Source organism: Oryctolagus cuniculus, chromosome 9 (assembly GCF_051225735.1).
Source record: "Oryctolagus cuniculus isolate XC-2025 breed Fujian yellow rabbit chromosome 9, ASM5122573v1, whole genome shotgun sequence".
Classification (NCBI taxonomy): Eukaryota; Metazoa; Chordata; class Mammalia; order Lagomorpha; family Leporidae; genus Oryctolagus; species Oryctolagus cuniculus.
The window spans coordinates 33,238,680-33,265,476 of record NC_142875.1 but is presented as its reverse complement, the minus strand read 5'-3'; the positions used below and the strand labels follow the sequence as shown (position 1 = coordinate 33,265,476).

At 39.0% G+C, this 26,797-nt stretch overlaps 1 long non-coding RNA gene across 1 annotated transcript; it reads right to left on the bottom strand.

Annotated features, from left to right (window-relative positions):
* Positions 1-21,622, bottom strand: LOC108177025 (uncharacterized). The gene is made up of 4 exons (XR_001793748.4): positions 18,603-21,622; positions 12,740-12,832; positions 10,990-11,039; positions 1-71 (listed from the first exon to the last, which is right to left on the bottom strand). It is a non-coding gene; the product is annotated as an uncharacterized LOC108177025 (long non-coding RNA).
* Between the last annotated feature and the right edge of the window lie 5,175 nt (positions 21,623-26,797).

The window sequence follows — 26,797 nt, the reverse complement described above, 5'->3', positions numbered from 1 at the left end:
CTTTCTCGTTTTGAAACTCAGCAGAACAGCATGTCTTTCAGGTGAACCAGCCATAGGAATGACAGCACTTTCTGTTGGAGAGAAAATCAAAACAAAAAGATCACCTGTTCTCTAGCCCTTTTCTCTAGTGTGTTCTCCTCCTTCCTCCTCCCTTACACCCCAAATAAAAGCAAATACTAGAATATTTTTAAAAAAGAAAAATTCCCAGAAAATAGTCAAATAGGAAAAATAAAATAAAAAGCAAATTAGTCAATTGAAAAATATAGAATATTTGGTTAATACAAAGTATTGAGAGAATAGAGGAAATGGGACAAAGAAAATTATTATCTAATCTATGACACAATGAAAGTGTTCAGAACTGAAGAACATTAACCTCCATGTTGTAAGAATATTGTAAAGTGCCAGTCCGATAAATGAAAATAAAAAGGCCAAACCAAGACACAGCCAAGGCACACTGACATGAATTTCCAGAACATTGAGGATAAACACAAAATCTGAAGTTTTCAAGAAATAAGGAAGGAAAGGACAGAAAGAAGATAAGATAAAAGGAAAAGACACATATCAAGACCAGAATCAGAATTGCATTGGATTTCTCAAAGGCAACACTGAAAACTAGTAAAACAGGGAAAATTCATTTCAAAATCCTAAGACAAGATGACTATAAGATTTTATACTATTAACATTCTTCACTGGGTCTAAGAGTAGAAAAAGTATAAATTTAAACCACTACTCCAAAAATATTATCCACTATAACCCTTTTTTAGGAACTCATTGTAATCCAGAAAAAGTAGAGAATGAATCGAGAGATCCAGACTATAAACACTCCCATATTGCAGTGAAAAGAGCTTGGCTCCACTCTATTGTTTTGGCATAATTGTTGGAATCACCCTTTTTATTCTCCAAATTGTCAATATTATTCTTAAAATTTGATATCTAATTTCATATTTTATGACACTCAAGATTCATAACCAAATTTCCCCATGTGGGTTCAATGTCAAGATACAATAAAACCAGTAGGTTAATGTATATACATTCTGGACAATGGGTCAGAAAATGCACAAAATTATCTTGAAGCTACAGGATAATTACGTTGCGAGTTAGCCTCTTAGTAGCAGATGCAACTTTTCTCCAAGTAATTAACCAAAATAAAACATATCTAGATAAGTTTTGAACACTCACAAATTTCATCTAGATGCCTTACTCATTTTTGCTACTCATGTCTTTGAACACACTTACTGAAACACAGTTTCAACAATGGAAGGCATCTGTAGGCCAACCATGAGATGCTAATATATGAGCCCCAGTGATCTAATTTTGGATATACGGTCACATGCTTTTCAACAGTTAAAACACTAATATCTTTATTTGGAGCCTAAAAATTAAAAATGTCTAAAGCATCTGCATTTTTAGAAGTTTCTCTAAACATAGGAATTAACTTGTCCAGAGATTTGCTTCTTCGGAGACTGGTTGCAGACACGCAACCCAGGCTCTGTGCTATGTGCTTTCCATGCACACAGGGATCTGATCATAGACATGGACCCCAGAATATCTGGCTGAAAGTGATTCAAATTATGGTTCTGCTTCTTATTAGCTAAGTTTCCCTTTAGGACATTTACAAAACTCGTCTACATTTTAGTTTCCCCATCTTCAAAATGTAACACAGCTCACATGGCTCAAAACATTTCTGCCAGTCTCTATTCTGTTATGTGGATGTTTCCCAATATAGTTGCATTGATTAATATTGTTGGAGTTAATGTAACAATGTTAGCACATTAGTCTTCTTTCTCCCAAACATTGGAAGAAGCTATTTTGTATAGTTTAAAATATGAGCACAAGGGTGGGCATTTAGTGCAGTGGTCAGGCTTAGGATGCCTGTATCCCATTTTGGAGCGACTGGGTTTGAGATGCAGCTCCTAATTCCAACATATAATGAGTAACAACTGATAGCTCAAATGATTGATTCCCTGCTACCTACATGTAAGACCCAGATTGAGTTCCAGGCTGCCTGCCTAAACCTGCCCCAGCCCATGCTATTGTAGGCATTTGGGAAGGGCTGAACAAGCAGATAAGAGTTCTATTTCTTTATTGTTCTCTCCCCTTCCCTCCCTCTCTTTGCCTTTTAAATAAATTAAATAAATAAAATTTTTAAAAATAAATAAATAAGAGTGTATGTTGTAACATTATCACAACCAACAGAATATAATAGGAAAAATACCATTCCTGTGTGTCTGTAAGCCACGGTTCGGTTCTCTATCCCTTCCTAGTAAACAACTTGTCCACACTTGACTAGCCTGCCAGAATTAGCCATGGATTACGCATCTTTTTCTGTAAAGGTAAACAGCCAAGAAGATAGAGACTGTAAAGAGGAAACAACTCAAGTGTTATGACTACTGTTGTTACCTGTTGGCTCTGAAATTCACACAAGAGATTACATGGTCAACAGCAAGATTGAGTTGTGTAAGTGCTTTGTTGCCAAGTGCTTTTATGAAGAAACATTAACTAACTTTCTCAGTATTTACTAACAACTTTAAAATGTGAGGCTATTAAGATAATTATAATAATTTGTTGATATAGTTTCTTTTAAAATTTTAGGACAAAACTATATGGTTTTTTGTTTTGTGAGATTTTTTCTTTTTTTTTTTTTATGAAGCAAGTGATGATTAAAGAATTGAAGTTTTCTGGTGAATGAAATAGCCAGACCACTTTTCATGACAAAGTTGGTAATTAGAAGGCCAATTTAATGGTGAATCAGGCAGAAATATTCAAACCATGACAAATGACTTTAATAATGCAGCTTGCAAGGCTTGAACAGAAATAAATTTCACTTCCTCAAACTCTCGCCTTATTCTGCCTGCCTGGAAGATAGAACTGTCCAGGAGGTATTTTGTACCCTTTATTCAGTAAAGCTTTTACTAGATTTTAAGCGGCCAAATGGCTTGCAAATGCAAAACATCATTCAACTTCGTATGATTTTTTTTTCCTGAAGGTAGATCGTGTTCAGAATTCTGAGTAAGTTAAGATTTATTTTTCTTCTGTTCTGCTTAGCCCTGCAATAGTGTTTTATTGTTACCACTCTGACTTGAGGTATTAAAGGGAGCTACACTGGCCTCAAAATTGAAAGCTAATTTTGGTGTTTGTCATAAGTTTGTTAAGACCACATGCATTCCACAGTTTGAAAAATTTCATTATTCTGTCCATGCTGGGGCTTCGTAATTGGATAGTAAGGATGTTCAAAGACTAATTTAGTGAATTGCACAATATTTTAAATGGAATTATGCAGGTTTATGGGTCCTTAGGGGATTCAGCTAGGAGCCTCTCGAGAAAATCTGTTTATCAGTAAATGATATTAGCAGCTTTCACCTAGCTTTTGTCTTCATTAAATTGCTGCTCTCCCAATTGAGGGTCACATCTGAGGCCTGCTTTGATAATTTGTCATTATTGTCTTGTTTATTGGAGCATAAAGTTGATACAGGCTGGGCTGTGCTGTTTATACATGATGTGCAAAGAAGTTTTTATTAACAATTCCACTGGTGCTAAATCAAAGTGGAATTTTTCAGGGTTCAAGAAAAGGAATCATTTGTAGCATTCTAATTTCTTGTAAAACTCTCTGAGTATATGCCATGCCCCCTTTTTTTAATATGAATAACACATAATGGCATTGCTGAAGCCAATTCTCTACAGACTTTTATTAAAAAAATCCATTTATATCATTAAAAATAATGTTTAAATTTGAAACTTTTTCCATAGTATTAGCCTAGCAAAACAAAATCCATGCAATAGACAATGCTGAAAATATAACATTTATACCTAATTGCCATTAACTACCTTAAGAGACTTGGATTTTAGTTGAGATATTAAAATGATTACAAAACATACTATTTACTGTGGCACAATCAAGCATCCTTTTCATTGCATTTCCATGTTCTAAGTGACAGAAGGGAATTCCTTGAAAGGTTGTTCCTGACACAGTGGAAAGTTGGGTATGTCTAAAATCAGTTTGATTCTGATTGTGCTTTATATGTGGACTTCCATAAAGTGTTCTTTCCCAACGATGATGTGGGATCAAGAACAGGGAATCAGGGCAAATAGGCTCTATTTACAATCAAGTCTCTACTTCAGTTTGCACACCCAGGCAATTTGTATCTCTCATGACTGTCTCTGTTTCAATCCCCTTTCCCTTGCACTGGAGTGAGGGTGTGTTCCATTCACTGTGGTTACAGACACCTCTCTCTCCACCTCTGTCTTCCACACCCCCACCCTGATTCTCCATCCCTTATGGATTCTCCATCCTCCACACCCCACTCCTATGAAGCAATAATTCTTATTTCTCTAAGAGGGACTGAGCCCAGGAAGGAGAACAGAATTCCAGCAGTTGGTGCACACCATGCTTTTGTGATAAAGTTACAAGCGAAGAACACTGCAGGGATCTATTTCACACTCCCAGTATTCCCACTTCCTGACCTGCGACTTGACCTCTTCTCCCTGGAACAGGGATCAAGGCGGCCATTGCTTCTTTGGGAACCCAGCTGTCTCCTCCACAAAGTGCTCACTGATGCTGCAATACCAGGAAGAAAAAGGCCAATCCTTGAAGTGTAAGGACAATAGGATAGCCAGTCCCACCTTCTCAATGGCTCAGTGTAGCAGTGAAGGCTTTCCATGTGAATATTCTCTGGCCAGGCATCAAGCCTATTTCACTTTTATATAACATTACCTTGCAAATTCTCAGCTTTCAGATTTATGGTTATTATTGCCATCTTCTTTCCCACATAATCACCATCCTTTCACTGTAAAATGGTTAAAAATTGTTTCATAGATTGCAGATCATTAATGTAAATTAGACTGTTTCTATATTTGATTTCTTAATTTTTAAAAAGAAAAGAACAGTTGACGCACACATATTCTCTCTCTCTCTCTCCCTCTCTCTCTTTTTACTTGAAAATTTTAAATGGCTCTCCAGACACCTCTTTCAATAACTGTTACCCTCTGAAGCTGGGTTGCCTTTTAATTTCACTTTAAAATAGCTACATTGGGACCATAATAAGATTAAAACTAATGAATATTGTGGAGAGAAGCAAAAAAAATGTTTAAAATCTTTAAAATATAAATACTTCATGTAAGTAAGGGCTTGTGGTTTGTCCCAGCCCAGTCAAGGATTCAGTTTTGATTCTGAGGATAAATCATCTGAGCTCTTCAGACCTCAACTTCTTCTCCTGCTCAAAAGGATCATGACTCCAGAAGTTTCTTCACAGAATGGTAGGAAACAATTGTATTAAAATAAATTTGCCATCTGCAGATAACATTTATAATATAAAATTGTCTAGGTGCTAAGGCAGTCAAAACTACTTGTATATTGAATCTAATAAAAGTTTGCTTCTTTTCTTAGTAAGGAACTCTGGATGCTGAGAACATTAGCAGGTGGGTATCGAGTAGAAATCAGATAAAATTGCTGGTTTATTAATGAATATTCTAGATTTACCTTGGAAATTCTTTCAGAAGAACTCTTAATTCCTGACAGTTTCTTCTTTCTAAACTGATAACTAAAGTTCACGTCACATGGAGTTTACTTGGTAATCTCTGAAATTCAAGAAGGCTCATATTTTTAAAAAAGTGGTACTTTTTAAAGTTCCTTTTGAAATTAACTGTTCCCAAAATGTAATTCTACCGGAGGCCGGTGCCGTGGCCCAGTGGGTTGGTCCTCTGCCTGCGGAGCCGGCATCCCATATGAGCACCAGTTCTAGTCTCAGCTGCTCCACTTCCAACCCAGCTCTCTGCTGTGGCCTGGAAAAGCAGTAGAAGATGGCTCAAGTCCTTGGGCCCCTGCACCCACGTGGGAGACCCGAAAAAGGCTCCTGACTACTGGCTTCGGATCGGCGCAGATCCAGCCGTTGCGGCCTTTTGGGGAGTGAAGCAGATGGAAGACCTCTCTCTCTCTCTCTCTCTGTTTCTTCCTCTCACTGTCTGTAACTCTACCTCTGAAATAAATAAATAAAATCTTTTAAAAAATGTAATTCTACCTTCTAAGAGCTTTACAAGTTCAGCAAGTCTTTCATCTATTGCAACTTCACTGGAGCCAACTCCTTTGTATCAAACACAAGAGGCCTATGTTTTCCTCTCAACACCCACATCTTGAGCATTAAGAGGCTTATTTCCTCCATAAAACACTTTTTTAAAAATATTTATTTATTTATTTGAAAGTCAGAGTTACACAGAGAGAGGAGAGGCAGAGAGAGAGAGGTCTTCCGTCTGATGGTTCATTCCCCAGATGGCCACAACTACCGTAGCTGTGCCAATCTGAAGCCAGGAGCCAGGAGCTTCTTCCAGATCTCCCACACAGGTGCAGGGGCCCAAGGACTTGGGCCATCTTCCACTGCTTTCCCAGGCCATAGCAGAGAGCTGGATTGGAAGTGGAGCAGTTGGGACTAGAACCGGAGCCCATATGGGATGCTGGCACTTCAGGCCAGGGCGTTAACCTGCTGCGCCACAGCACCGGCCTCAACCCCATAAAACACTTTAAGATCACCTATGAGGTATTTTTGAATAGAATCACCAAGAACTGCCCTTTTAAAATGAGCAACTCCTCCACAAAAGGAATTCCAGTGGGATTGCCATGAAGAGCCCTGAACACAACTGTTAGTCTAGATATCAGGAATTAAAAGCTAATGTGGATTCTGCACCCTTGGCCAACCATCCTTTCAATTTGGCTTCATTCCCAAGTGCCATAGAATACTAGAGACTTTGGCTTCCAGATGGCCTATGAGTGACCTCAGATGACTGAAGAGGTAATGCTGGTGTTTCTCCTGGGGTTCAGATAAGGCAGATTGACTCAGTTCTGCAATGGCTCAGCACTGAGCTGGAGACTCCAGGACAACTGCACAAAGCATCCAGCCTTGTAGGAATTCATGGGCATAGAGGGGACTACAAATTGGCTTGTCAGCAGAAAAAAACTGAGCTAAGTTCACTTTGTTTCTTTCAGCTTTGGTATTCTTATTTTCTGCTTAGTCTTGAGCTTATTTAATTCTGCTATGGAACTTTAAAAGCTAGGCATTTCTATGGCAGTTCTTTTATTTGGTGAGAAATGATGAATACATAAAATGCTTCTGGCTTTAAAATCATAAGGCATTTTGAAGAGGTAGTATATATTGATAGATAGAATTCTGAATTGCAGACAAAAATATATAAAAATTCTATTCTTTCACCTGTAAAATAGGGAAATAGTATTTATCTCATCCAAATAAGGCTCATTACAATTTAAGGACTTATACATTCATTATGTTCAGTAGCACTCAAAAAAAGTTTTTGAGAAAATATATTAATATTTGAATAAATTAAAAAATTCTATAAAGATTTAGTTATGACATAGATATTTATGCTTAAATGCAACAACTTTGAAACATTACCTGAATATTGACATCATCATATTTTGAAACAGAATTTTACTTAATTTGGGTAAAAATGAGTATTTACCCACATTTTTTCTATCTTTAATTGCTAATGTGTATCAGCTTAATTTTCAGAAACCTGCCCATTAAAACATTTCTCTCCAGATAAGCATGTGACTCCTCTGATAGGTCTTCATTCCCTGTAGAATTAGAAAATGCCTTACAGAATTTTGTCTCTTCCTCTTTGGGACAGCTTGCATTCTTAAAAAAGATTATTTATTGATTTATTTGAGAGGTAGAGTTACAGAGTTGCAGCCAGAGAGAGGGAGAGACAGAGAGAAAGGTCTTCCATCCCCTGGTTCACTCCCCAGATGGCTGCGACAGCCGGAGCTGAGCCAATCTGAGCTGGAGCCAGGAGTTTCCTCCTGGTCCCCGGCGTGGGTGCAGAGGCCCAAGTGCTTGTTCCCAGGTCACAACGAGAGCTGGACTGGAAGAGGAGCAGCCGGGACACGAACAGGCACCCATATGGGGTGCCAGCACTGCAGCAGAGACTGTACAATTATTGCACCACAGCACCAGCCCCATCAGCTTGCATTTTAAAGTATATATTTTTACCTATGTTCCTGTAAACATGAGGATATTCAATACTTTTGTTACAAATCCATTGAAGGTGTTTGACAGGGGGTAGAAGTAGGGACAGGGAGATCTGGGGAAGTTGAGGAACAGAAAATAGAGAAAGAGGTCAAGAATCAGAGAATAGTTGCTAATTGTAAAAGCAGGTTTAATCTTAAGTAAAATACTAAATACATAAATAAAACCAAAATAGCTTCTATTTCTCTACTGAGCATTTTATTTTTTTAGTTGACACTTTTTTTTAAGATGTATTTTATTTACTTGAAAGTCATAGTTACAGAGAAAGAGATAAACAGAAACAGAACAGGAGATATCTTTCATCTGCCGGTTCTCCTCTCAATAGCTGCAACAGCTGGAGCTAGGGCAGGCCAAATCCAGGAGCTTGGAGCTTTCATCTGAGTCTTCTACATGAATAGCAGGGGCCCAGGCTCTTAGGCCATCTTCTGCCACTTTCCCAGGAGGATCAGCAGGGAGCCGGATCAGAAGTGGAGCAGGCAGGACTCAAACAGGCACCCATACAGGATGCCAGTGTTGCATAGGCAGTACCTTGACCTGCTATGCCACAACATCAGCCCCCTGAGCATTTTAAATATGTGGCTTTTCAAGTTGTTCATATAAACCTAAGAATTATAGGAGACTGTTCTTCGTATGTGCTTTTTTTGTGTCCAGATAAGATATAGTAATGAAAATTCTACTCGGCTACAAATGCTTTCCTAAAGGACAAGGTGCCATCTAAACAGAATGGATATCCCCTTGGCCACATTTCTTCCCTTGTGTGTTTCTCCTACAAAGTCTGCTTTCAAGTCCCAAGAACTGCTTTGTCACAGAAAATTCTAGGACTGTCATGTTCTCCCAAACTTTGCCAGAAATGAGAGCACCTCTTCATCTCTTATCACCCTTAAGAACTGATCAGATGATCAGTGGGAGATAAGGGTAAGAGGAAGAAGTCAGTGCTCTGTTCATCCTTGAATTTTTGTATCCTTGCATGAAATCTTTCTAAAACTGCTCCACTGGGGACGATGTTGTGGAGTAGTAGGTAAAGAAACCACCTGTGCCGGCGCTGTGGCTCACTAGGCTAATCCTCCGCCTTGCGGCACCGGCACACTGGGTTCTAGTCCCAGTCAGGGCGCCGGATTCTTTCCCGGTTGCCCCTCTTCCAGGCCAGCTCTCTGCTGTGGCCAGGGAGTGCAGTGGAGGATGGCCCAAGTCCTTGGGCTGTGCACCCCATGGGAGACCAGGAGAAGTACCTGGCTCCTGCCATCGGATCAGTGCGGTGCGCCAGCGGCAGCGCACTGGCCGTGGTGGCCATTGTGGGGTGAATCAACGGCAAAGGAAGACCTTTCTCTGTCTCTGTCTCTGTCCACTCTGCCTGTCAAAAAAAAAAGAAAAAAAAAGAAAAAGAAACCACCTGTAACACTAATACTCCATATCAGCACAGATTCATGTCCCAGCTACTCCACTTCTGATCCAGCTCCCAGCTAATGCATCTGGTAAAAGGAGTGGAAGATGGCCCAGCTGTTTAGGCCCCTGCCACCACATGGGAGACCTGGAAGGAGCTCCTGGCTCCTACCTTCAGTCTCATCCAGTCCTGGACACTGTGGCCATCTGAGCAGTGAACTAGTGGATAGAAGCTCTCTTTTGTCTCTCACTCTCTCTCTCTATCTCTGACTTTCAAACAAATAAATAAATCTTTTAAAAAATAAATAAAATAAAACTACTCTGTGGTAACAGTTCACATTGCAGTTTTACTTTTATATATTTCTCTCATCTTTTTTTTTTTTTTTTAGATTTTTTTATTTGACAGGTAGAGTTATAGACACAGAGAGAGAGAGAGACAGAGAGAAAGGTCTTCCTTCCGTTGGTTCACTCCCCAAATGGCCACTACCGCTGGCACTGCACCAATCCGAAGCGAGGAGGCAGGTGTTTCTTCCTGGTCTCCCACATGGGTGCAGGGGCTGAAGCACTTGGGCCATCCTCCACTGCCCTCCCGTGCCACAGCAGAGCTGGACTGGAAGAGGAGCAACCGGGACTAGAACCCTGCGCCCATATGGGACGCCGGCGCCTCAGGCAGAGGATTAACCGAGTGAGCCACGGTGCTGGCCCTCATCTTATGTTATTTCTATAATACATCCATACAGTAGGCATTGAAGATCGTTTAAAGGATGATCCCTGGGGCCGGCGCTGTGGCACAGTGGGTTAAAGCCCTGGCCTGAAGTGCTGGCGTCCCATGTGGGTGCCAGATCTAGTCCCGGCTGCTCCTCTTCCAATCCAGCTTTCTGTTATGGCCTGGGATAGCAGTAGAGGATGGCCCAGGTCCTTGGGCTCCTGCACCCATGTGGGAGACCCAGAAGAAGCTCCTGGCTCCTGGCTTCAGATTGGCACAGCTACTGTAGTTGTGGCCATCTGTGGAGTGAACTAGTGGATAGAACACCTCTCTCTGTCTCTACCTCTCTACCTCTCTCTGTAGCTGTTTCAAGTAAATGAAATTAATCTTTAAAAAAAAAAGAACAGTTTTTATTTAAAAAAATAAAAGGACTGCATCCACTCAAAATTGAGCAAATTAATTGTGTGGCCAGGTATATTCTACAAAACATCATTCCAACAGAATTCTTCCAGATTAATAGTATTTGGACAGATCATTTTGGTACATGCTACAAAGTGTCTATCTCTCTTGATTAGCTACAATTCACAGTGTGATTTAAAGCTCTAGTAAGTACCATAGAAAAGTGCCATTTTAGTATATTTAACCCGAAGTTTCCCAAATAACTTAATATCTTTTTATAAACAGTACCTGTTTGCATCCATGTAGCAGACTTTGTGAGGCATACTCATTGGCAAAGCCTGTTTGAGTTACTTTAGAAATGAAGGGTACTAATATTTGAGGTGGAACAGTGCAATAATGAAGGGCCAAGGTTACACAGGAGAAACAAGAGATATGGCAATCCCAGTTTTTAATTCCACGTAACATCTTACTCACCATCTGTTCAGAATTGGCCAATGAAATATGGGTGTCCTTAAGATTGCTGCCTAGAAATGTTAGGACAAATGAGTAACAAAATTTAAACTTTAATGTGTTTTGCAGCTATCTGCCTATATAAGGCAAAATATCACTAGAAATTTTCCAAACAACCAAACCCTCCCTTATACCAGTACATTATATTATATCATCATTTTATTATATCATTATTTTAGATTATTATCATTATTTTATTATTATTATATTATCATTTCTAATATTCAAATTGCCATCACCCATGTTATTATTCACATTTTAAAGTCAATTAAAGATGTTCCAGAGGCTGTCAGGTTGACTAATCGTACAGAATATTCCAAAGTGGCCTCAATCCTAGGGTTCATATTCCATGCTTTAGTGCCTTTATTGAATAAAATTCTTAAAACCACAATTTCCAAATCAGGGATGTGATAGAGTTTTAAAAAATTCAAATCATTGTGGCCAAGGAGACTCACTTGGTGACTGCCTTGTAAATTGTCACACCTGTCACATAGCACATACCCAGCAAGACTGGAGTGGTTGCCAGAAAATGTAGTTATTTTTAGGCCTCCAGTACTACTGAAGAGCTGACCACACAATGACTTTGTATTCTATGAGAATGAATTTTCTTTCTTTCTTTTTCAAGGCTACCTGGCTTAGTGAAATTGGACAATTTATCACACAATGGCCTGCAGCAAATTTAGTATATGCAAGTGATTAGTTTGTCTCTTCCCCGAGCAGCTTTGATGCAGCTGGATAAGAGTGGCAGCAGAAAGGGAAAGGAAGGTCACTTATAACACAGATTCTCTGGGGAACTGCTAATGGGCTATTGACCCTTCCCCACTTTGGGTGGATATGTCAGATTCGATTCTGGTTTCTGGATATATAATTTCCAAGTGGTGACGTTTCAAAATCTACACAAGATGGGTTGCACTATCAAGTTTTTGAGCATGGTATTACCCACATCCCGAATGGTAGTTGGCAGTTGATTGGACTGGAGATAATTTTACCATTTTCAGCTAGCCTCAAGGCATGGAAAAATACAGTATTGACAACATTGGTTAAGTTAATAACAAAGTGTAAATTATATCTTCACCCTCGTACTTAACACCTTTCTTGCCCTCCTCTTTTGTCTATTTTTGTGAGGTCTAGAAAATCACATCGATGTTTTTGATATGGTGGTCACTTGAGTCTATTGTTAAAGCAAATTTAATAGCTCTCTTTCTTGTCAATTAATGGCTTCTATTTCATTGCCATAAAACAGTCTGAAAAGGATGTAAAGTTATTTCAGATAAAATGCTAGGTTCAGTCAGCAATCCCTAAATTGAAGAGAATCAGTGCAGATAATCCCAAGTGTCAAATTGGCCAATTGGCCTTACTATTTAATTTAAAATATCATTTTGTTTTACCTTTAGGAGATCTATCTTTATAATTATACCTTCCAAGAACAAATATCAAAGTTGATGAGCATTTGTGAAGTATACTCAAACCAAGATAATCTCCAGATAGGTCATTTCTTACAGTAGAGGAGAAACCAAGTAATACTCTGTGAGGTTGCAGGAAGCCAGTGTGGAAATGAAATACTCTTCTTGCCTCAATTATACACTGATATATATGAAACTAGAGACTAGGCTTTTGAGGCTGTAATGGTAGAGGTGGGGAAAAGAGAAGATGAAATAGTGAAAGAAAAAGACAGAGTAAGTGTAAGATATTTCAACAAATAATGGAATTATACCTTGTTCCCCACACTGTGCTCCATGTGGACATGACAAAATGGGTAGATTCTCTGATGCTTGCAAGGTGGGCCGTATGGCTATGGAAGCACAACCTACAGACACAAGGACATGGAAGTGGAGAAACAACAGAAGGAATTGGAAATAAAAATTTCCCTCAATTTCTCACAACCTCAGGCCATGGAGGTAGATCTAGAAAGCAGGTATATTATAATCTCTCCACTTCTTGCAGTGGTAAACTTATTTTAAATCATCAATTTGAAAGAGGGAGGTTTTAGCTCTCCAAGACTCACTAAATTAATGAACCAGGCCAATTTATGATCTTCCATGTGTTGCTGCAAAGAAAATTCTCCCTGCAGGTAAACTGTCTATCTGGAGCCAGAGATATTAGAAGCAATTTTATGAGCAGGATCATTAATTATGACCTATGAAATTTTAATAGATGCCTTCTTCGGATCTCTTACAGCAGCTGAGATCAAAGTATCTTCAAACTATTGACACAAACTTGGTTATCAGGAAATCTGGTGAGTTTTCAAGGATTTAGAATCTGTATGTATTCTTTTGTTTCCTTTGCTGATACTTTATTAAAAAGCAATATGTGGGAAAATATGTATGTATACATAAAATCAGCTCCCACAGAATTTCATTTATTTGATCATGGTGATTGTACCAGACAGCTTGTATATTTTGTATTTTTGTATATTTGTGTTTCTAAGCAATACTACTTTGCCTTTTTAATTATAATTAAGAGGAAGCACGATATAAAGAAAGATAGACCAACATGCAAGGACCTTCATTTACCATAGATCTGTTATATTGTAGGACGCCCTCGGTCAGCTGACTTCAGTGCTGTGGACCTCAATGTCTTATTTATGGGAGTCACCAGTATCTCATTCATTCTTATCTGTGAGACACACTGGTGTGGCATGAGAGCTAACTAGAAATCAGTATAATATGTGTGTTAACATGCTTGTCTTATAGGTCTGAATTTCTGTGGATATGTCTTACTCTAGAGCCAGGAAAATGAGAATAATGATACTTATCTCATAAACTTGTTGTGAAGCCAAAATAAGACCATGTTTGTAAAGCACATCAAGGGTTACTTAGGACACAGTACATATTTCATAGATATTCAGTCTGTTTTTATTTTCATTATTGCTTTTGCTACATGGGACGTAACAGGGCACTTAAGGAAAACCTGGCTCAAAGTGCCCTAAAATATGATATGCAGTCTGTGCCCACAGTGGCAGGGAAGGGGTCCCTGAACCTTGTCTCTATTATTCCCTTCCCTGCTCCCATCTCCTTTGGCTCAAATCACATGCAGGATTTCTGCCTTAAAGATCAGTTATCTGGGCACAGTGGGTTAAGTTGCTGCCTACAGTGCTGTCATCCCATTTGGGTGACGGTTCCCGACCTAGCTGCTGCACTTCTGATCCAGCTCCCTGATTGCATGCCTGAGAAATCAGCAGAGGATGGCCCAAGTGCTTGGGCCCCTACACCCATGTGGGAGATTCAGAAGAAGCTCCTAACTCCTGGCTCCTGGCTTCAGCCTGGCTCAGCCCTGGCCACTGTGGCCATTTGGGGAGTAAACCAGGGGATGGAAGATCTCTCTCTCCTCCCTCCCTGCCTGTAACTCTGTCTTTCAAATAAATAATAAATAAAAGTTTTAAAGCAAAGATCAATCATATGTTGCATTGGGTACTCTGAAGCCAGATGGTGACTCTACTAGATGCTGTAGGTGTTACAGGTGTAAAAGAGCTTGCTTGTATTCTTCCAGGTCTTATACTTTTTTTGCCCTGTATGCATGAGGGGTGTGGGGGCAGAAGGACAGAGAGAATGAGAGGGAGAGAGAGAGAAAGCAGTTGTTCCTGAATCGCAGGACCTGAGGACCCTGTCAAAATTGACTCACAAAATTTAAGGACTGAAGGGATAACTTCCCTGCAAGACCATGCTGGTCAGCTGAACAGTCACAGACTTCCACATGCAATTGAAATAATCAGAAATGATTTTACTATTCATACCATCCCTGGGTCTAGCTTAAAACATGGCACATTTACTTATGTTTATCTAGGACATTTTTCTTATGCCTAGAAATTGATTGAAATTATAAATTGCTATCAAATCCTTTAGCTGGTTGGTTAATTTATTTTAGATCATTTTGTGCATGAATGACTAACTGTTCAAGGTATTCATTTCCAACAACCTCTTTCATGTCTCAGCAGTGTGCCAAATAGATGACTTGTATATTCTTTGCACATGTGACTTCTTCAGTCTGGCTCAGATTCCCCCCTACATGGGTGCCACAATGTTCAATCTCTGTGTTTTCTAGATAACACTGCATTGCCAATGACCTCTGTCTATAGTCTAGGAGCCCTTGAGTCCCACAGTCATCCTGATCACGTCAGAGAGTCAGTAGCAGTCTCAGTTCAAAATGACAAGGAAGGGGCCCTGTTACCATGGAAGCCAGCTCCATTGTTCCTTCCCCTTGCTCACCTCTCCTTTGACGTAGACAATAGGTAGAATTGATGATTTTTTCTCCTTTAGGGCCTCAGGGCAACTGGAACTGGAACTCTGTTCTAATCCCAGAAGAGGCTAAGACACGATCTGCTCTCTGGATTTATCTGCAGACCAAGCTCAAGCATGCCGCACCCCTTTGAATCTTGAGCAAGAACTAGTCTCTAAACCACTTTGCTTTCTCCAAGCCCCTTTCTCACTTTATGCAGGCTCTTCGCCACTACCATATCAGGCTACTGATGCCTCTACTGGCTCATGAGTTGGATAGCTAAATCTATTATTCCACCTTCTCCACACTACATAATTCTCCACCATAAGGGGTTAGGCTATTCCTAAGTGAAGCTCTCTTCCTTTCAGCAATGTCAACATAAACTTTTCAGTACTCTCTCTAGCCCTTTTCACAATGTATGGACATAGTCACAACCTGGTGCCACCATATTCCTACGCCTCATGAGGGTATTATCACCCTGTTCCATATTCCTCACAGCTCTTGGAAATGTATTCCAGGAAAAAATAGATATCAAGTAGGCAACAAGTAGTAGTTTTCACTGATTTATTGGATGAATTGAATCAATTAAACCTCAAGGTTAGTACTTCATGATTTGGATTTTCTATATCATAACATAAGTGAAGAATTTTTGACTTGCTCATATGCAGGCTGTTGAGTGGGCCAAATAAGGTCATTCACTATGGTTGATATGTCCATTCATTATTAATTGTAGCTTCTAACATAATTTTTTATTTATTTATTCTGCTTATGTAGTGGGAATAAATTTCTCAGAATTTACATAAGAAAAGAAAGAGAGACACGCAGAAAGAGAGAGACAGAGACAGAGAGAGAGAGAGAGAGGAAAGAATGAACTAAAGAAAGAAAAGAAATGGAACTTTATTTTTTGACAATACAACCAAGTCTGCTTTGAGCCCCATTTAACCTGATAGCAGGGGACTTAATTTGCATCAAATTGGTGCTTTCTGACCCTTTAAGATTTTCCCCTTCCCCATTCTTCCAAGAGCCTGCTCAAGTTCTAGAGAACTTGTATCACAACCAGGCCCTCTCTCCTAGGCAGGGAAGAGAGGACACCTGGGTTTTGGCTGTTGTCACCCTTTCGTTTTGTCAGCCAGTGCTGATGCTTGAATTCTTATCAATCTCCAGGTGACAATCCTCGCACCTTGCAGCCTCCACTCCATGCCTGTGGTCTCATTCAGTTTGGACTCCTTTCCTCCTTTGGAGTGATGGGAAGTTTTTGTATGCCTTCACTATCCCGTCACTCTTGGGAATGCCGGAGATGTGAGAAACTGGTCCTGTAAACTCAAACAGCACATCACTATTTATACCACCCTACTGTTTCACAATGCTGGAGCAAACTGATCAAATTCTAGTTGTTTAGAATTACCTGCATCTCTATAACCCAAGGAATTTTTTTTATCAAAACTGAGAGAAAACATTTCCTATAAAAAGATCATTTAGCACTCTTCCTAAACCTATTGTTTGACTAGTAGCCACTTAGGCTCTCACATTCAAAAGCCCAAGACTTTGAATCTAGCCTCCCTTCTGAAGCCTAACAGCCTCTATTATAACTCTTCTGAAAGAGTTTCTATTTGTTGCTCCTTTTCTCTAAGTAGCTATCATGTAGGCTTCAGATGCTGCTTGCCATGAAAGGGTCCTAAGTTAAAGTAAGATGTTCTGTAGCTGGATTGTGTGGAGCTTACTTGGGGAATATATTTTTTAAATATTTATTTATTTATTTGAAAGGCAGAGGTAGGGAGGAAGGGGTGTCTTCCATCTGCTGGTTCACTCCCCAGATGGCCGCAATGCCTGGAAATGCACCGATCCGAATCCGGGAGCTTCTTCCAGGTCTCCCACATGGGCACAGGGACCCAAACACTTGAGCCATCTTCTACTGCTTTCCCAGGCCATAGCAGAGAGCTGGATCAGAAGAGAGCAGCTGGGACTTGAACTGGCGCTGTAGGTAGTGACTTTACCTACTACACCACAGCAATGAATATATTTTCAAGCTCATTGAGCCTATACTTAATAGACGTGTATTTTCTTACTTGTAAATTATACCTTAATCAAGTTGACAAGATACTCAGTCATATATGCATAGGCACACATATTCTCACATATAGGACAGTATTGAAATATTACCCCCATTACATTTATCTAGTTAGCTTTTCTTTCTTTCCCAATGAAAAATTCCAACCTACATTACAGGTACAGAAATATGCCTTTTCCAACTTAAAGATTTTTTTTTCCTTATAACACTTGAAATTCTTGACTCTTTTAAACTTTAGCAATGCATCAGATTTACTCTCCATGTTTTCTATTTTTCCTTTCTATAATTTCGATTCTCTTAATTCATATTGGTTACTTCTTTCTGACCTGTGTATGAATATGTGTTACTATAGTTTATTCCATAAACATTTGTTCTGAGCTAGGTGAATAACAGTGTACTCCGGAGACTACTGAAATGTTCTCAATGTAGTAATTAAAATACATGGGCCAAAGAAAATAATTAAAGAACTATGAGTTTTTCTGCCTCGTCCCATATATACATCAGAGTCTCAGTTTTCTGTAGTGATACTTTTTTCCTTATGTTGATGCATTTCTCCAAATGAAAATTGCCTAATAATGTACATTTTGTAAGAGTTATTCACAGAATACATTTAAATAATTTTTGGCTTCATATGATCTAACTGAACATGAAATATAAAATGGGTCTATATTTCTGGTTTGTCAGAGATGAGTTATTGGATGTCTATTTGTGTTCATTATTAGAATGATATATTCTTAGGCCCTATTCTATTTTTAACTGCACAAATTTGAATTGAGGAAAAATAAACCAAAGTGTCAACACAAAGGTATTTCTTTTTCACATATAATTTTGGGTTCTCAATGCATTGATAGTACGCATACTACAGCATAGATATTTGTTTAGAAATCAAATCATTGAAAATCACTTTTTGGCCGGCGCCGCGGCTCACTAGGCTAATCCTCCACCTAGCGGCGCCAGCACACTGGGTTCTAGTCCCGGTTGGGGCGCCGGATTCTGTCCCGGTTGCCCCTCTTCCAGGCCAGCTCTCTGCTGTGGCCAGGGAGTGCAGTGGAGGATGGCCCAGGTGCTTGGGCCCTGCACCCCATGGGAGACCAGGAAAAGCACCTGGTTCCTGGCTCCTGCCATCGGATCAGCGCAGTGCACCGGCCGCAGCGCGACGGCCGCGGCGGCCACTGGAGGGTGAACCAACGGCAAAGGAAGAACTTTCTCTCTGTCTCTCTCTCTCACCGTCCACTCTGCCTGTTAAAAAATAAAAAATAAATAAAAAATAAAAAAAAAGAAAATCACTTTTTACCTTTTTGTTATTGCTATTTCCTTTGTGATGAAACTGGTTGCTGGTGAGTGTCCATCATTCTCCAGAGAATTTGAGATGGATAAAATCAGAAATATGTGAGTGGGAAAATTGCCAAAGCTGACTTGAAAAATAGTGACACTGCAACATGCAAACTGTTGTTATTATCACTGAAATAGTTTTTTAAAGGGCCAATAGAGTAAGATGGCTTTGGTTTCTATGCACTAAGAGAAATTTTGCCAACAAACAACTTCCCATTTGATCATTGTTGTTGATCAAAATCCCCCAGATTACAGAGGGATATCTGAATTGGATGATGGATATTTGGATACTTGATACTATTTGTCATTGACATATGTAATATTAATAGTTTTCCTGTGCCACTTTCAAATCAAAATGAGATTTATGAATCTGAAGATGAAAATCAAATAATTCCTACTGACCTTCACCTGTCATCTGGAAAAGCAGTTCCTCTCAAAATACAAATATATTTGTTGTTTTATGTCATGAATGGTAAAAAATATTTTGCTATGACTTCTATTAATGTTATTTTGATGCCCAAATCCAATCAGAATGAAGTAAATCAAATACACCACATGATTATTTACTTTCATGATTACATATAGTTTTGTGAAAATGAGGCAAAGAACACCAAACACCTGTTGTTGTGACCTAAGGATCGGCTAGTGGCCAGGATGATGATAATGGAGCTACAGCCAAATTCCATTTCTCCGAAGAGTAATAATTCATCTGTATGGCAACCACATCATGATTTTGAGAAATTATGAATTATTTTCCACATATATTTGAAATATTCTCAAGCCAAGATTAAAATTTTAATAGACTTCAATAGTAGGTTGCCCTTATAACTAATCTAAATATCCTACATTTTGGAAGCCAAATATTATGATTCACCTTCACCATATATGTGCAAAAATACAGATGAAGTAGTCATCACATCACAGCATATCATCCTCCTTCTTTTATAATATATGCCTAATTCCAGAGAAAGATTTGCCTATCTCTTAGCAGGATGGAAGTCTAAAGATTACTTCCACTCTTAAATTTTCAATATTTTTATAAAGGGAGAATTTGAAAAATCAAGAATGATTACTCATTTCAATAAATTTCAAATCAAAGCATACAAACAAAATCAGCACTTTGCTAGATTCAAATATATGCAGAATTATTAATTTTTATTATGGAATCCATTAGCCTGGTTGAATATTGAAATATATTTCTTCTATGTAGAATTTTATTATGAGACATATACTTTCTGATTTCCTTCATCCTTTGGAGATTTTTAGTGCCTAAGGTTTTTTTTTAAATAATAGAAAAGACTTCAAATATAACTTTAACTTAAAATAAAAATTCAGGGTATTTTAAATTTCTATAGTTCTATTTTTTTTTAAGAATTTGTTTATTTGGGGCTGGTGCTGTGGCATAGCATGTAAGGCTGCTGCCTGGGTGCCGGCATCCCATATGGGCACCAGTTCTAGTCCTGGCTGCTTCACTTACAATCCAGTTCCCTGCTAATGTGCCTGAGAAAGCAGCAGAATATGGCCCAAGTTCTTGGGTCCCTGCACCCATGTGGGAGATCTGGAAGAAGCTCCTGGCTCCTGGCTTCGGATCAGCCCAGCTTCTCCTGTTGTGCCCATTTGGGGAGTAAACCCGTAGATGGTTCATTCTCTCTGTAATTCTGTCTTTCAAGTCAAAAAATTTTTTTAATTATTTACTTATTTATTTGAAGGCAGAGTTGCAGAGAGGGACAGACAGAGAGAGATCTCCCATCCATTGATTCACTTGCCAAACAACCACAACAGCCAGGGGTGAGGCAGGCCAAGGCCCTGAACTCCATCCAGATCTCCACATAAGTGGCAAGAATTCAGTACTTGAGCCACCTTCTACTGCTTCCCAGGCATGTTGGCAGGGAACAGGATCAGAAGCAGAATAGCCGTGACTCAAACTTGCACTCCAAATGGGATGCCAACATCCCAAATGTCCGTTAAACAAATTGTGCTACAACACCTACCACTATTTTATTCACTTCAAAGGTAGAGAGATAGACACACAGTGAGATCTCATATGCTGGTTCACTGCCCAAATTCCTGTAACAGCCAGGGCTACCAAGTTAAAATCAGGAGCAGAGAACTCAATCCATGTTGCCCATGTGGGTGACAGGAACTCAAGTACTTGAGCCATCACTTGCTGCCTTGCAGGGTGTGTACTGGCAGAAAGCTAGAATCAGAAGTGGATTCAGCCCTGAACCCAGGCATTACAATACAGAATGCAGATATCCCAAGTGGGGTCTTAACTGCTGCACTAAATACCCTCCACTGAACCTTAGGATTTTGATGGCCAAACACATTCTAAAAATGAAAATACTGAAAGTAAGAATTGAAGTTTGACCAACCAGTTTAACCAAGAGATCATAGTATCATAAAGCCAGCTGAGGCACTGAGTGATTCTCTGGTATTCCCAAAGAAACCAAAAGACAAATTGATTAGGTTATTCATGGCCAATACACTTCAGAGTAGTTCATTGCAAAGTAATGCATATTGAAAAAGACCATTTAAAGTTCCCATGCACTAATGGGTCTGATGGGTTCTGAATTAGTTGGCACTCCTCATGAAAAAGATGTAGGCATCATTATGAACAGCTCAATTAAGATGTCTGCTCAATGGGTTACATTGGGCCAAAAAGCAAATAGACTGCTTGAATGAATTAATAAAGTGAGAGATAATGTGGAAATACTATAATGGCCTTGCATAAACCTTGATAAGTGGGAGTAGTTTCAATGCCTCTTGCCTAAATTTAGTCAAATAAATCAGCTTCTCCCATCCTGGATCATTTGACTCATTTCCAAACAACTCTCTGGGTGCCATTTTCCTGAATCAAAGCAGCAGCCAGGTGCCTTCTAACACAAGAACCATCACTCTTACCACATCTGTTTGGCTGCTGATGCCTTTGAATAGGATCTGCTCACCTTTTTTCTTCTTACTCAGCTGAGGCAAACTTCCGGCCTATAGATACATTGAAAGTTGGGAAGAAAAAAGCGGTGGTACATAGACATCTAACACCCCAAAAGCAACATATTGATAAATACTTCATGAATTTACAATCCTATCTTGGAGATGGGTTCAAAAACTTTTCAAATGCATTCTAGTTTTCACTGATACATTTTTAAAATATGTTTCCCACTGCAAAGTACTATATTTTCTTTTCACTCAAGACATCCCTTTGCCCTCCAATACATATTGGCCTCATAGTAGGGCCTCATAGAGATACCTGTCCAAAGCAAGCTTAATTAGGTTTCCTCAACCTACTTCTTAATTTCCTTTGAAAAAAGCCTATAAGAATTCAAAACCAGACAAATTCAATCTCATTCCCTTCAGAGTTATCCAGGTTTATTGTATGTACTCTCACCATGGGTTACACATATCTATGAAAGCTATATTTCTTTGTGTGTCTGTGCATATGTGTGTATTTTGAGCTGTTTGTTACTTATTTTGCTTCCTCCCAGACACTCAGTTAAGAAATGAATATCCATAGAAAATGTTGAAATCAGATGCACTAAACTCTCTCCCAGTTACCAATTGAACAGGCAACAAATTTCCCATCAAGTTATGTACAGTATTTAAAACACTTCTAATCAAAGGTATTTTTAGTATCTTACATTTTATAGTATGCTCAAACAACTCCCTTAAAACTAGAACCAAAACAAAACACAAGTCCTAGAAAGGTTGAGTAGTCTAACTGGGTCATTTGAACTTTTTAGCATCTAAATGGAGGGTGTGTGAACTGCCAAACTATTAGTCCACTAGAAAGGTACTGCTCAAATTATTTGTTATATAGATACAAGAAGTTAGAGTGTGGAAACTCTTCATATCCATTTGTCACTGACATCACAACAAAGAGTATGCTTTTGTCTTTCACCAAAAATTTTACTCCATGATAGACTGTCGGTTAAAAACAAACGTAAACAAACTGGCCACCACAGATATTTTGGGAGCTGGAAGACCAGGCTTTGTAAAATCATAGCCTCTTATTCATCATTTTAGTCAGGATTTCCTGCATTTCCTATTTTAGCTTCCTTTTGAAGCTCCAGGTAAGAGAAAATAAGCAGATCGGCATGAAATCAAAACACACCCATGTGGGGAATGCAGAAACTCAGCTCTCCACACTTTGCCTTAATAAAATGTTTCAACTACTGATTTGAGTTGAGTGGTTTTTGGTTCATAAAACCATCAAAAACCAAGATTGACTCAGTGCTGTCCATTCCTCTTTAAGTTGTGGGATAACAACTTCTTGTTTGAGCTGAGAATTCTATAATTCTCTAACCTGTGTTTTTGCCTTATTTGGGTATCATCAAGAAATAACTGTGATTTTTAAAACTATAATTTGAAGATATATATGTAATACATATGTATATATATTATCATAACCATCACATGCACAAAGAGAACATATTAGACTACCATAGAGATCTAAGACATAAAATAAGGAAACAAATTGTTGGTCCTTTTTACTTCTTTTACCTTGAAAGAAGGATGTCGTTGGCAACTTCCATCAGATGTCAAATAGTTAACCTCTACTTTTGAGAAGTAGTTACCAAGACATAAAGGCAGAGTTGGGTCTATGTGTGGTCCTCTAACACCTATCAATAAAGGAAATGCAAAACAGCATTGATTTCACTGCTGCCAAAGTGCCCAGGCTTCGATCTACGACCATTGACTCCATTCCCAGAACAAAATGTTACAAAAATCACACAGCAGCAGCATCAAATGGCTGCAGTCATGCCATCTGTGATCATCAAAGAGAAGTCGATTTGGGGGTTATGTCAATACATTATTTTGTTGAAAATGCTACATTTCTTGTCAAAACAATGCTGTGGCGAACAGTACAGAAACATTTGATAAACAACTTTTATTTTCTCTTAGATATCAATGTCATATACATAATCCCCTACACATTTAAGTAAGAATATTTTAAGGGTTTCAAGGAGGGGGAGGGTTGGGGGGGAGTGTTGGTTGTGATGTTGAAAGAAAGGGAGGAGGAAGGAGGGTGGGAGTTGAGGGAGTGAGCGAAGGTAGTGTAGGAAATATCTTTATGTTCTTAACTGTATGTATGAAATAAATGAAATTTGTTGCCTTTGTATAAATTTTTTAAAATGAGTAATTTTTAAGACTACATATTCAGCCGGCGCCACGGCTCAATAGGCTAATCCTCCACCTAGCGGCGCCGGCACACCAGGTTCTAGTCCCAGTCGGGGCGCCAGATTCTGTCCCGGTTGCCCCTCTTCCAGGCCAGCTCTCTGCTGTGGCCAGGGAGTGCAGTGGAGGATAGCCCAATTGCTTGGGCCCTGCACCCCATGGGAGACCAGGATAAGTACCTGGCTCCTGCCATCGGATCAGCGCGGTGCGCCGGCCGCAGAGTGCCAGCCATGGCGGCCACTGGAGGGTGAACCAACGGCAAAAGGAAGACCTTTCTCTCTGTCTCTCTCTCTCACTATCCACTCTGCCTGTCAAAAAAAAAAAAAACTACATATTCAAGGTTTATATTCAGTGATGTGGGAAAATGTTTATATTTTAAGAGATGAGTTGTAAAATAGTATTTGTAATGTGATTCTATTCTGCTACTGTATATCCATGGGGGGGGGGGTCTAAAAGATATGTATTACAAAAATTTAATAGTAATGCCTTCTGAGTGATCACATTGTCACTGATCCTTTTTTCTTTTTTGCTTTGTTTTCCAGTATATCTACCATAAGCATGGGTATCTCACTTTATAAAAAAAGAAAGAAAAGGAAATACTTTCATCACTTTTGGGATGGTAGAATAAACTGTTCTCAACACTTCTGCAACCAGGAGTTCCTCCCAAATATCCAAATTGTGCTAAGATTTATCGTGGAGGTCCCAGAAAATCTGGGAAACTCACTTCTTTTCTTTTCCAGGTCCTATCTTTGCAACTGTCAGCAGAAAAAGCATAGTATTCATTTATCAAATAACAGAAAGAATATAAAATAAAGAAAAACGGTCTGAGACATTCTGTAGAATTATCTCATAATCTATTCTGAGATTTAAAAAAAAAAAATAAATAAAATCTGACAAGGTTGAAACAGTGCTGCTAGTTAGCCAGGGAGTTAAGTTTTAGGATCTGACAGAGTGGGGTTTGATTTTCCACCACTACCACTTATGAGCAGCTTGCTTAACATCTCTGAGCTGCAGATTTCTCTGTTGTAAAATTAGAGTAACAATAACTGCCTCATAGAGATTTTAAGCAGTATAAATCAGAATTGTACTGAAAGAGGTGATCACAAAGCCATACACACACGTATTAAACCCTCAGAGTCACCATAAAAATAATTGCTATTCTTAGAGAACTTCCCTGTCATCCCCATGAGACGCCCTCCGTGGCCAGCCCTATGCCCATATCTCTACCCTTCCCGTTTTGGGCCATCTGAAGTGTTCTATCCCTGAACAATTGCATTTCTGTATAGAGGGGAAGCCATTTTTCTCCTTTCAGCAGCATGTCCTTTGGGGAAAATTGAAGACAATGTATTCTACATCCATCATAACCCAACGTCACCAGGCCCAGTACATTCACAGGAAAGAAAGAGCACACAGTACTGAAATTTTTAAAATTAAATATAGATTCAGTGTTAATTAGCGATGGTAAGATGATCTACATAGTCTGCTTTAAATATTTTTGAACAAGTTGGAGCTCCTCCAAAACTCACAGAAAACAAGAGGAAACTATACAGAGAAAGTACCTATGTTGCGAATTTTACTTAAGCCAGTTAGGCCACACATTTCTTAGCTTCTCTTTAGCTTGCAATGGTGGCCCTTGCAGAAATCTGAGGTGGTAAGAAGTTCTCATTTCCACTTTTTCTTTTTCTTTTTTTTTAAACTTTTATTTAATGAATATAAATTTCCAAAGTACAGAATATGGATTACAATGGCTTCCCCCCCATAACGTCCCTCCCACCGGCAAACCTCCCCTTCCCCACTCCCTCTCCCCTTCCAATTTCTCCTTCCATTTCCACTTTTTCACAATGAAGCCTTGGTAATGACACCTGTCCCAAGCCCAATTCTCCTATACATTCACACGTTTATTAAATAAGCACTCATTAGCAAGTAAACCTCAACATACTTCATGCAATTGATTTGGTGAACTCAGTGTCTTTTTTAGGCAATTCCGAGATGTGAGCATATTCTGGAAGCAAATTTATATTATCTATACAGTAGGCCAGGCAAGCAGTAACACTCTTCAACTGTGGCTCAGACCAAAGCTATTTGGGGCTTTACATCTTGTTCCTAAAGGTATTGGCCAAGCATAATACTGGATTCTTAATCTTGATTCATGCATGGGAGGAAAGGGAGAGGTCTTCAAAATATTTTTATCAATTCCCATGTTTTTTAAATTTCAACATCACAAAAAAGTTACATCTCTGACATTAAACATATCAAAGAGCAAACCAGTAATTTCACCAGTAATATCCCACTTGACATTTACCTGGTAATTAGCATTATGTCAAGTGTTGGCTAGAAGACAGATAGTTTACTATACACTTTGAGGTAGCCCTTTCTGGAGTGCAGCCTGTATAATAAAATGGTACCCTACCAACTCTGGAAAATGGATTGCTGAGAAAAAAAAACAGCTGTTTCTGGAACAAAACCTTAAATTAGTTGGGACATACAGAATACTTTAGTCTCTGTGTCCTGAAGAATATTATAGAGTATTATATGAGAGGCCATAAAATAAAATGTAAGACATTTGAATTGATTAGAAGTGTAAATGAGTCCTTCTAGACATTGTGTGAGGATAAAAAGGATAAGTAAACACTTCATAATACCTTCTTCAGTGACCTGGATTCATAAATCTATAAATAGATATCACTGAATCATTCATCAGTTTTTCCCAACCACTTATTAAATGGTCTCTGTATCCTGATTCATTTTCTAGGATCTAATTTGTCACTTAAGGCATTCGGATCTGGCTGAAAAGCCCATGAGAGTATTTCAGGCATGGAAAGCCAAGACATTCTGGCAAAAGATCTCTGTGAGTGAGATCCCAGTGGAAAGAACAGGTCTTCAAAGAAGGAGGTACCTTTCTCTGAAGGGAGGAGAGAACCTCCACTTTGACTATGACCTTGTCTAAACAAGATAAGAGTCGGAGAACTCAGAGGGCTTCCATAG